Below are 9,072 nucleotides of genomic sequence, written 5' to 3' on the forward strand. Positions count from 1 at the left end.
GACCTGAATGCCAATTGTCACATCTAGAGGAAACTTGGCACCATCCCTACAGTAAAGCATGGTGGTGGAAGCATTATGCTGTGGGGATGTTTTTCAGCTGCAGAGACTGGGAGTCTAATCAGGATCGAGGGTAAGATGAACAGAGCAAAGTACAGAGAGATCCTTGATGAAAACCTGCTCCAGAGCACTCAGGACCTCAGACTGGGACCTTCCACCACAACAACGACCCTAAGCACACAGCCAAGACACCACAGGAGTGGCTTCAGGACAAGTCTCTGAGTGTACTTGAATGGCCCAGCCAGAGTCCGGACTTGAATCCGATCGAACATCGCTGGAAAGACTTGAAAATAGCTGTGCAACGACTCTCCCCATCCAATCTGACAGAGCTTGAGAGGATCTGCAGAGAAGAATGGGAGAAACTCCCCAAATACAGCTGTGCCAAGCTTCTAGCGTCATATCCAAGAAATCTCCAGGCTGTAATCGCAGCCAAAGGTTCTTCAACAAAGTACTGAGTAAAGGGTCTGAATACTTTTGTAAATGAGTTATTTCTGTTTTTCATTTTAAATGGATTTGCACAAATGTCTAAAACCTTGTTTTTGCTTTGTCATTATGGGGTATTGTGTTTAGATTGCTGAGTAATATTTTGTATTGAATGGATACCACAGTGGATACTGTCTCCTTTGGATCAAAATGAAAGTAGGTACTTACTGCAACACAACACTTGTTGTAAGAGGTAATCTGCTGATCAGACCCACTGCTGAGTCTGATCATCTCTGACTAATCTCAAGGGAATTAACTCAGTAAAAGCATTGAGACGCCAGGGAGACGGTAAGAACAAGAACATCTCTGATTAAACGTTTAAAAATATTTTTTCTGTACATTCATTGGTGTTGTACAAATTGTATAGTTGACTTTAAAACACAGCTATGGCTTGTTCATTGATTATGCTTTATAAGGCAAATTGAAGATTGTGGAATGAAAAGATTTTCCTCTAAATATGTAGTCTTTGTTATCGCCCAGGGGAGCACCAATGGTTTTGTCGCTGTGTGCTGAGTAACATAAGAAAATAAGAGGGAGTCTTAAATTATCCACAGCAAGCGCAGCATTTCATAACCTACGTAACGCTATATACCTCAGTGACGTAACATCAACTGTGAGACAATTATTAGTTACATGGTTTCCTCCGGTTCATGTCTGTTTGAAACTGGCTGATACAAGAAACCAAGTAGAGGAGCGTATTGGATACGACACACGAGTCCAGAGGCTCAGCCACCGATTGCACAGGTACCTCATGCATCTTGTTTTGTAGAAAACTACAAAACAATAGACCGTTTGGGATGCAGGGTTGCTTTCTAGAGACGGATGCAGGGTTGCTTTCTAGAGACGGATGCAGAGGTTGCTTTCTAGAGACGGATACAGGGTTGCTTTCTAGAGACGGATGCAGGGTTGCTTTCTAGAGACGGATGCAGAGGTTGCTTTCTAGAGACGGATGCAGAGGTTGCTTTCTAGAGACGGATGCAGAGGTTGCTTTCTAGAGACGGATGCAGAGGTTGCTTTCTAGAGACGTATGCAGAGGTTGCTTTCTAGAGACGGATGCAGAGGTTGCTTTCTAGAGACGGATGCAGGGTTGCTTTCTAGAGACGGATGCAGGGTTGCTTTTTAGAGACGGATGCAGAGGTTGCTTTTTAGAGACGGATGCAGAGGTTGCTTTCTAGAGACGGATGCAGGGTTGCTTTCTAGAGACGGATGCAGGGTTGCTTTCTAGAGACGGATGCAGGGTTGCTTTCTAGAGACGGATGCAGGGTTGCTTTCTAGAGACGGATGCAGGGTTGCTTTTTAGAGACGGATGCAGAGGTTGCTTTCTAGAGACGGATGCAGGGTTGCTTTCTAGAGACGGATGCAGAGGTTGCTTTCTAGAGACGGATGCAGAGGTTGCTTTCTAGAGATGGATGCAGAGGTTGCTTTCTAGAGACGGATGCAGAGGTTGCTTTCTAGAGACGGATGCAGAGGTTGCTTTCTAGAGACGGATGCAGAGGTTGCTTTCTAGAGACGGATGCAGAGGTTGCTTTCTAGAGACGGATGCAGAGGTTGCTTTCTAGAGATGGATGCAGAGGTTGCGAGAGCAAAGTGGACAGAAATCTGATATTATTTGGTTTCCAGTGAGTCGTTTCAGGACGAATCTCTCTGTCCGTCTCTCGCTCCTGCTTGCCTCACTCTGCATGCGCTCTGCTCATGGTGGCTCTTGGTCGGTGAGTATCCATAGCAACGGCTCCAATTGGGCTGCTCTGCTCAATGAGGAGACATTAGAGAGCAGTTAGTGTTATAATTACTCTTCGTCATTGTAAACTCAAGGAACATTATGTTATGATCTTAGACAGACATGAATGTATTGCGCCACAGGGCACGAGCAAATGGCTCAGCTACAAAATGTTAGTGATCAATTTAGTGATACCCGAGCCCTACCAGTAACCTAGTTATTGATGAAAAACAGGCCCTTACCCAGCTCTATCCTAATCAGTGGAGGCTGCTGAGGGGAGGATGGCGTATAATGATGGCTAGAATAGAGTGTAACGGAATGGTATCAAACCCATTCATGTGTTCGATACCATTCCATTCACTCCATTATTTTAACCGTCCTCCTATCAGCAGCCTCCACTGATCCTGATGTACAAACTCTGTCAGGTTAGATGGGGAGCATTGCTGCAGAGCTATTTTCAGGTCTCTCCAGAGATGTTCGATCGGGTTCAAGTCAGGGCTCTGGCTGGGCCACTCAAGGACATTCAGAGACGAATCCTGAAGCCACTCCTGCGTTGTCTTGGCTGTGTGCTTAGGGTCGTTTCCCTGTTGGAAGATAAACCTTCGCCTCAGTCTGAGGTCCTGTGCACTCTGGAGCAGGTTTTCATCAAGGATCTCTGTACTTTCTCCGTGCATCTTTCTCTCGACCCTGATTTATTCTCTCAGTCCCTGCCACTGAAAAACATCCCCACAGCATAATGCTGCCACCACCATGCTTCACAATAGGGATGGTGCCAGGTTTCCTCCAGATGTGGCGCTTGGCGTTCAGGCCAAAGAGTTCAATCTTGGTTTCATCAGACCAGAGAATCTTGTTCTTCCCCTGGATCTCTCTGTACTTTGCTCCACTCCTTGATCCTGACTAGTCTCCCAGTCCCTGCTGCTGAAAAACATCCCCACAACATGATGCTGACACTGCCTTGCTTCACCGTAGGGATGGTGCCAGGTTTCCTCCAGATGTGATGCTTGGCTTTTAGGCCAAAGAGTTCAATCTTGGTTTCATCAGACCAGAGAATCTAGATGCCTTTTGGCAAACTCCAAGCGGGCTGTCATGTGCCTTTTACTAAGGAGTTGGCAGATGTGAAGTTTTGAAGAAAGATTGACACAAATGTAACACATCTGTTCTGAGGGCAAAATGGGGTGCAACTCAATGTTATAGCAAGATGTTCCTAATGTTTTGTACACTCAGTGTGTTTGTCTATACTGTATATACACACACAGTGCACAGGAGTGCGGGTACAGTTGAAATGAATAATGGACTTCTAGTATAGCGTTGTCTTGTATCTATCCGGTAAGTATTACACATATAAACCTACAGTTCTACTGTCCAATCAGATGCATACATGTATACATATTTACCTGCTCTGTCGAAGTCTCCCATTGAAAACGATTGAAGACTACAGGCGTAAATGTCATGCCGTTTGAATTTGAGCAATATGATTGGCAGTTTGTTTAAGCATCAGTTGATGCCTTCACACAGCTGTCTGGAGGAGCACATGAGTTGATGCCTTCTCACAACTGTCTGGGGCAGCACATGAGTTGATGCCTTCTCACAACTGTCTGGAGGAGCACATGAGTTGATGCCTTCTCACAACTGTCTGGGGCAGCACATGAGTTGATGCCTTCTCACAACTGTCTGGAGGAGCACATGAGTTGATGCCTTCACACAACTGTCTGGAGGAGCACATGAGTTGATGCCTTCTCACAACTGTCTCGATCAAGAAGAACAGGTTTAGAAAAGGTGACTAAATATAGTTGATCTCATGTATCTTTGCCATTTACAAACCAGACAATGTAGTTACATGCTCATGGTGCCACATCCAGACAAGTCAACTCAGGACTTGCCAGACAGTGACGTTAAAGTGAGTGACTTGTCAGTAGCCTCCTGAATTACATCGGTAAGAGAGCTGTACAACCCTGATCTGTACTTCTCCACAACCCTGTCCCTGACCTGTTTGGAGAGTTCCTTGGTCTTCATGGTGCCGCTTGCTTGGTGGTGCCCTTTGCTTAGTGGTGTTGCAGACTCTGGGGCCTTTCAGAACAGGTGTATATATACTGAGATCATGTGACATATCACGTGACACTTAGATTGCACACAGGTTGACTTTATTTAACTAATTATGTGACTTCTGAAGGTAATTGGTTGCACCAGATTTGATTTAGGGGCTTCAGAGCTAAGGGATGAATACATGCACATACCACTTTTCCATTTGTAATTTATTTTTTAAAAGTTATTTTTCCACTTCACCAATTTGGACTATTTTGTGTATAACCATTACATGAAATTCTAATGGAAATCCATTTAAATTACAGGTTGTAATGCAACAAAATAGGAAAAACACCAAGTGGGATGAATACTTTTTCAATGCACTATACATGGTATTTTCAAATATATTTTTATAGGTCTACTGATTTAACCAAAGAGTTGACAATGGAGTCATCGTCTGCTGCTTTCTGTGTAGCAAAGCCCATGATTAATACCTGCTTCATTCTATAAAACAAACTTGTATTGCTGATAGCTGAGAAAATGCCTCTTCAAAGGAAACTGAAAGCCCATAATAGTCAGCAGCCACTTACTGTGCAGGATCCTTTAAAGGCCCAGTGAAGTCAAAATATTTGTTGCATCTTATTGTAGAACAGCTGATGAAACTAACACTGTAAAAGTGTGATTTAAAAAAAAAATCAGTGTTAGACTATATATACAAAAGTATGTGGACACCTCTTCAAATTAGTGGATTTGGCTATTTCAGCCACAAGGTGTATAAAATCGAGCACACAGCCATGCAATCTCAATAGACAAACATTGGCAGTAGAATGGCTTTTACTGAAGAGCTCAGTGACTTTCAACGTGGCACCGTCATAGGATGCCACCTTTCCAAGTCAGTTGGTAAAATGTCTTCCCTGCTAGAGCTGCTCCAGTCAACTGTAAGTGCTGTTATTGTGAAGTGGAAACGTCTAGGAGCAACAATGGCTCAGCTGCAAAAAATTGTCAGTTCTCGGTTGCAATGCTCACTACCCAGTTCCAAACTGTTCATCGGGAGCTTCATGAAATGGGTGTCCATGGCAGAGCAGCAACACACAAGCCTAAGATCACCATGCGCAATGCCAAGCGTTGGCTAGAGTGGTGTAAAGCTCGCCACCATTGGACTCTGGAGCAGTGGAAATGCGTTCTCTGGAGTGATGAATCACGCTTCACCATCTGGCACCACCTGTCTGATGGACGAATCTGGGTTTGGCAGATGCCAGGAGAACACTACTTACCCCGATGTATATTGCCAACTGTAGAATTCGGTGGAGGAGGAATAATGGTCTGGGGATGTTTTTCATGGTTCGGGCCCCTTAGATCCAGTGAAGGGAAATAATGCTACAGCATACAATGACATTCTAGACCATTCTGTGCTTCAGCATGACAATGCCCCCCCGTGCACAAAGCGAGGTCCATACAGAAATGTTTTGTCAAGATCAGTGTGGAAGAACTTGACTGGCCTGCACAGAGCCCTGATCTCAACCCCATTGAACACCTTTGGGATGAATTTGAACGCCGACTGCGAGTGAGACTTATTCAACCAACATCAGTGTCCAACCTCACTAATGCTCATGTGGCTGAATGGAAGCAAGTTCCCGCAGCAATGTTCCAACTTCTAGTGGAAAACCTAGAATGATGGTCGAAGATAAAGTATAAAAAATAAAGTCAAAATCAAACAAATTAAAAAGTAAGAAAGAGGCGACTCCGGGATGCTGGCCTTCTGGACAGAGTGCTAACATAATTGCAAAAGGGTTATCTAATGATCACTTAGCCTTTTAAAATGATAAACTTGGATTAGCCAACACAACGTGTCATTGGAACACAGGAGTGATGTTTGCTGATAATGGGCCTCTGTAACGGATCTCCTCTTCGTCTGAGGAGGAGTAGGAAGGATCGGACCAATAATATGCAGCGTGGTAATTGTTCGTCATTTTATTAAACTGAACTGAACACTAAAATACAAAGTAAACAAAAAGAACAACGAAACAGTTCAGTCTGGTAGCTAATACAAAGACAGAAAACAACTACTCACAAATCATAGTGGGAAAACAGGCTGCCTAAGTATGGTTCTCAATCAAAGACAACGATTGACAGCTGCCTCTGATTGGGAACCATACCAGGCCCAACACATAGCAATATAAACACACAGAACAAAACATAGAATGCCCACCCCAACTCACACCCTGACCAACCAAAAATAGAGACATACAAAAGGAACTAAGGTCAGGACGTGACAGCCTCTGTACACCTGTGTATATATTCCATAAAACAAATCAGCTGTTTCCAGCCACAATAGGTATTTACAACATTAACAATGTCTACACTGTATTTCTGATCAATTTGATGTTATTTTTATGGACAACATTTTTTATTTTCTTTCAAAAACAAGGGAATGTGAAACCAAACTTTTGACCGGTAGTGTATGTAACTAGTGCCAGACATGCACTCAAACATATACAGTATTGGTATGATTTGTCCTTGATGTCTTTTGGTTTTTTGTATTGTTGTGTTTTTCTTTTTCTTTTTTCTTAATTAATAAATTTTCTTGGTTGTTGGTGCATTGTGGGACGGGTGTTCTTTGGGGTGGGGAATGGAATACATTTGATTTTTTATTATTTTATTCTTATCTATTTTTTCTTGGAGTGACTGTGGGAGGGGTCTTGGATGGTTGAGGGACAGCTATGGGGAACTGTATGGGGATCTTGGAGGGTTCACATCCCTGTTTTTTTGTTGTCTTGTGGGAGATCTGTCGACGTGCTCTTGAGTAGGGCGTTGACCCTGGTTGCTTCTGTGTGTCGCTCTGAATGGGAGTCTGTTGGATGACTGGTGTGGTGTAGTTGTTGAGTGGCTTCACTGCAAGTATATTGTATGTTTTGGTTATACTTTTTTTGTTTAAGTCCCCGCAGCAAATGTTCCAACATCTAGTGGAAAGCCTTCCCAGAAGAGTAGAGGCTGTTATAGCATCAATGTTCCAACATCTAGTGGAAAGCCTTCCCAGAAGAGTAGAGGCTGTTATAGCAGCAATGTTCCTACATCTAGTGGAAAGCCTTCCCAGAAGAGTAGAGGCTGTTATAGCAGCAATGTTCCTACATCTAGTGGAAAGCCTTCCCAGAAGAGTAGAGGCTGTTATAGCAGCAATGTTCCAACATCTAGTGGAAAGCCTTCCCAGAAGAGTGGAGGCTGTTATAGCAGCAATGTTCCTACATCTAGTGGAAAGCCTTCCCAGAAGAGTGGAGGCTGTTATAGCAGCAATGTTCCAACATCTAGTGGAAAGCCTTCCCAGAAGAGTAGAGGCTATTATAGCAGCACTGTTCCAACATCTAGTGGAAAGCCTTCCCAGAAGAGTAGAGGCTATTATAGCAGCACTGTTCCAACATCTAGTGGAAAGCCTTCCCAGAAGAGTAGAGGCTGTTATAGCAGCAAAGGGGGATAGCAGGTGTCCGCTTACTTTTGGTCCTGTAGTGTATTTCATGATAGTTGCTGGTTGAAAATACAATCTAGCATTAGGATGTACCAGAGGCAACCAAAATAGAGGTTGTTCGGCCAAAATAATCTTAAGACCGTAAACCCTCCCCCAGCCCCAGTCCGGGGGAGCCTGGCTACTTTTTCTATTTGGCTGGCTTGTGGAAAACACTTGTAGAGTATTAATTCGGGGCAGACAATATTGTGGATTGTCTCACATCGACTTGGAGAGGCTCTCTTCATTCTCCATTTTAAAAACTCTAGATCTTGTGACTTGTATAAGATCCTTATGCATGTACAGCAAGCACCATTATCTACCCTCCTCTCTATCGGTCTCTGTCATCTCTGATCTCTTGTTATTCTGCACAGGATAAGAAAGTATATGTATGTATACTGTAGAATAGGAATAGAACAGACTTGGAAACTCTAACCCTGGCAATTGGACTGTTAAACTCATGGGTACACTCACAATGGCTGCCTGGTATTGTGATGCAATTAGTTTCCATGGTAATGTGGGAATGTTCATTCCAATGAGGCTAACTGATGTGGCTCGGGATGATACGTGTAGATGCGATGATGACACTGAAATGAAAGGGCCTGTCATACCAAATAGTACCCCCAGTGTCACAATGGCCCTTCTCTGCCAGAGTTATAATTAATTTGAAGAATGTACTGGGTGGTTGTACAGTACAAGGTATAATGTAACCATGGTAACAACCCACAACGAATCAGATTCCATAAAGGTGCGTCATGCACCTCCAGACCTGCTGCTATGATCATGCTGGAGCATGACAGAGACACACACAGCCCAGGGGGGGATTGAGACACACACGGACCAGGGGGGGGGGTTTAAGAGACACAGCCTGGGGGGGCGCAGCGGGAATGAGGCACACACAGCCTGGGGGGATTGAGACACACACAGCCCAGGGGGGGATTGAGACACACACAGCCCAGGGGGGGATTGAGACACACACAGCCCAGGGGGGATTGAGACACACACAGCCCAGGGGGGGATTGAGACACACACAGCCCAGGGGGGAATTGAGACACACACAGCCCAGGGGGGGATTGAGACACACACAGCCCAGGGGGGGATTGAGACACACACAGCCCAGGGGGGGGGGGGGGATTGAGACACACAGCCTGGGGGGGATTGAGACACACAGCCCATTCCCAAACAATAGCCCCTTTTACTGAGATGTGGCCCTGAGCCAGAACACAACCTTGCCAATAATAAGCCATCCAAGGGCCTTGAAGGAGGAATGAACATCAATCATTCCACTGCCATCGAA

The sequence above is a fragment of the Oncorhynchus kisutch genome, linkage group LG20 (assembly GCF_002021735.2).
Source record: "Oncorhynchus kisutch isolate 150728-3 linkage group LG20, Okis_V2, whole genome shotgun sequence".
In the NCBI taxonomy this organism is placed as follows: domain Eukaryota; kingdom Metazoa; phylum Chordata; class Actinopteri; order Salmoniformes; family Salmonidae; genus Oncorhynchus; species Oncorhynchus kisutch.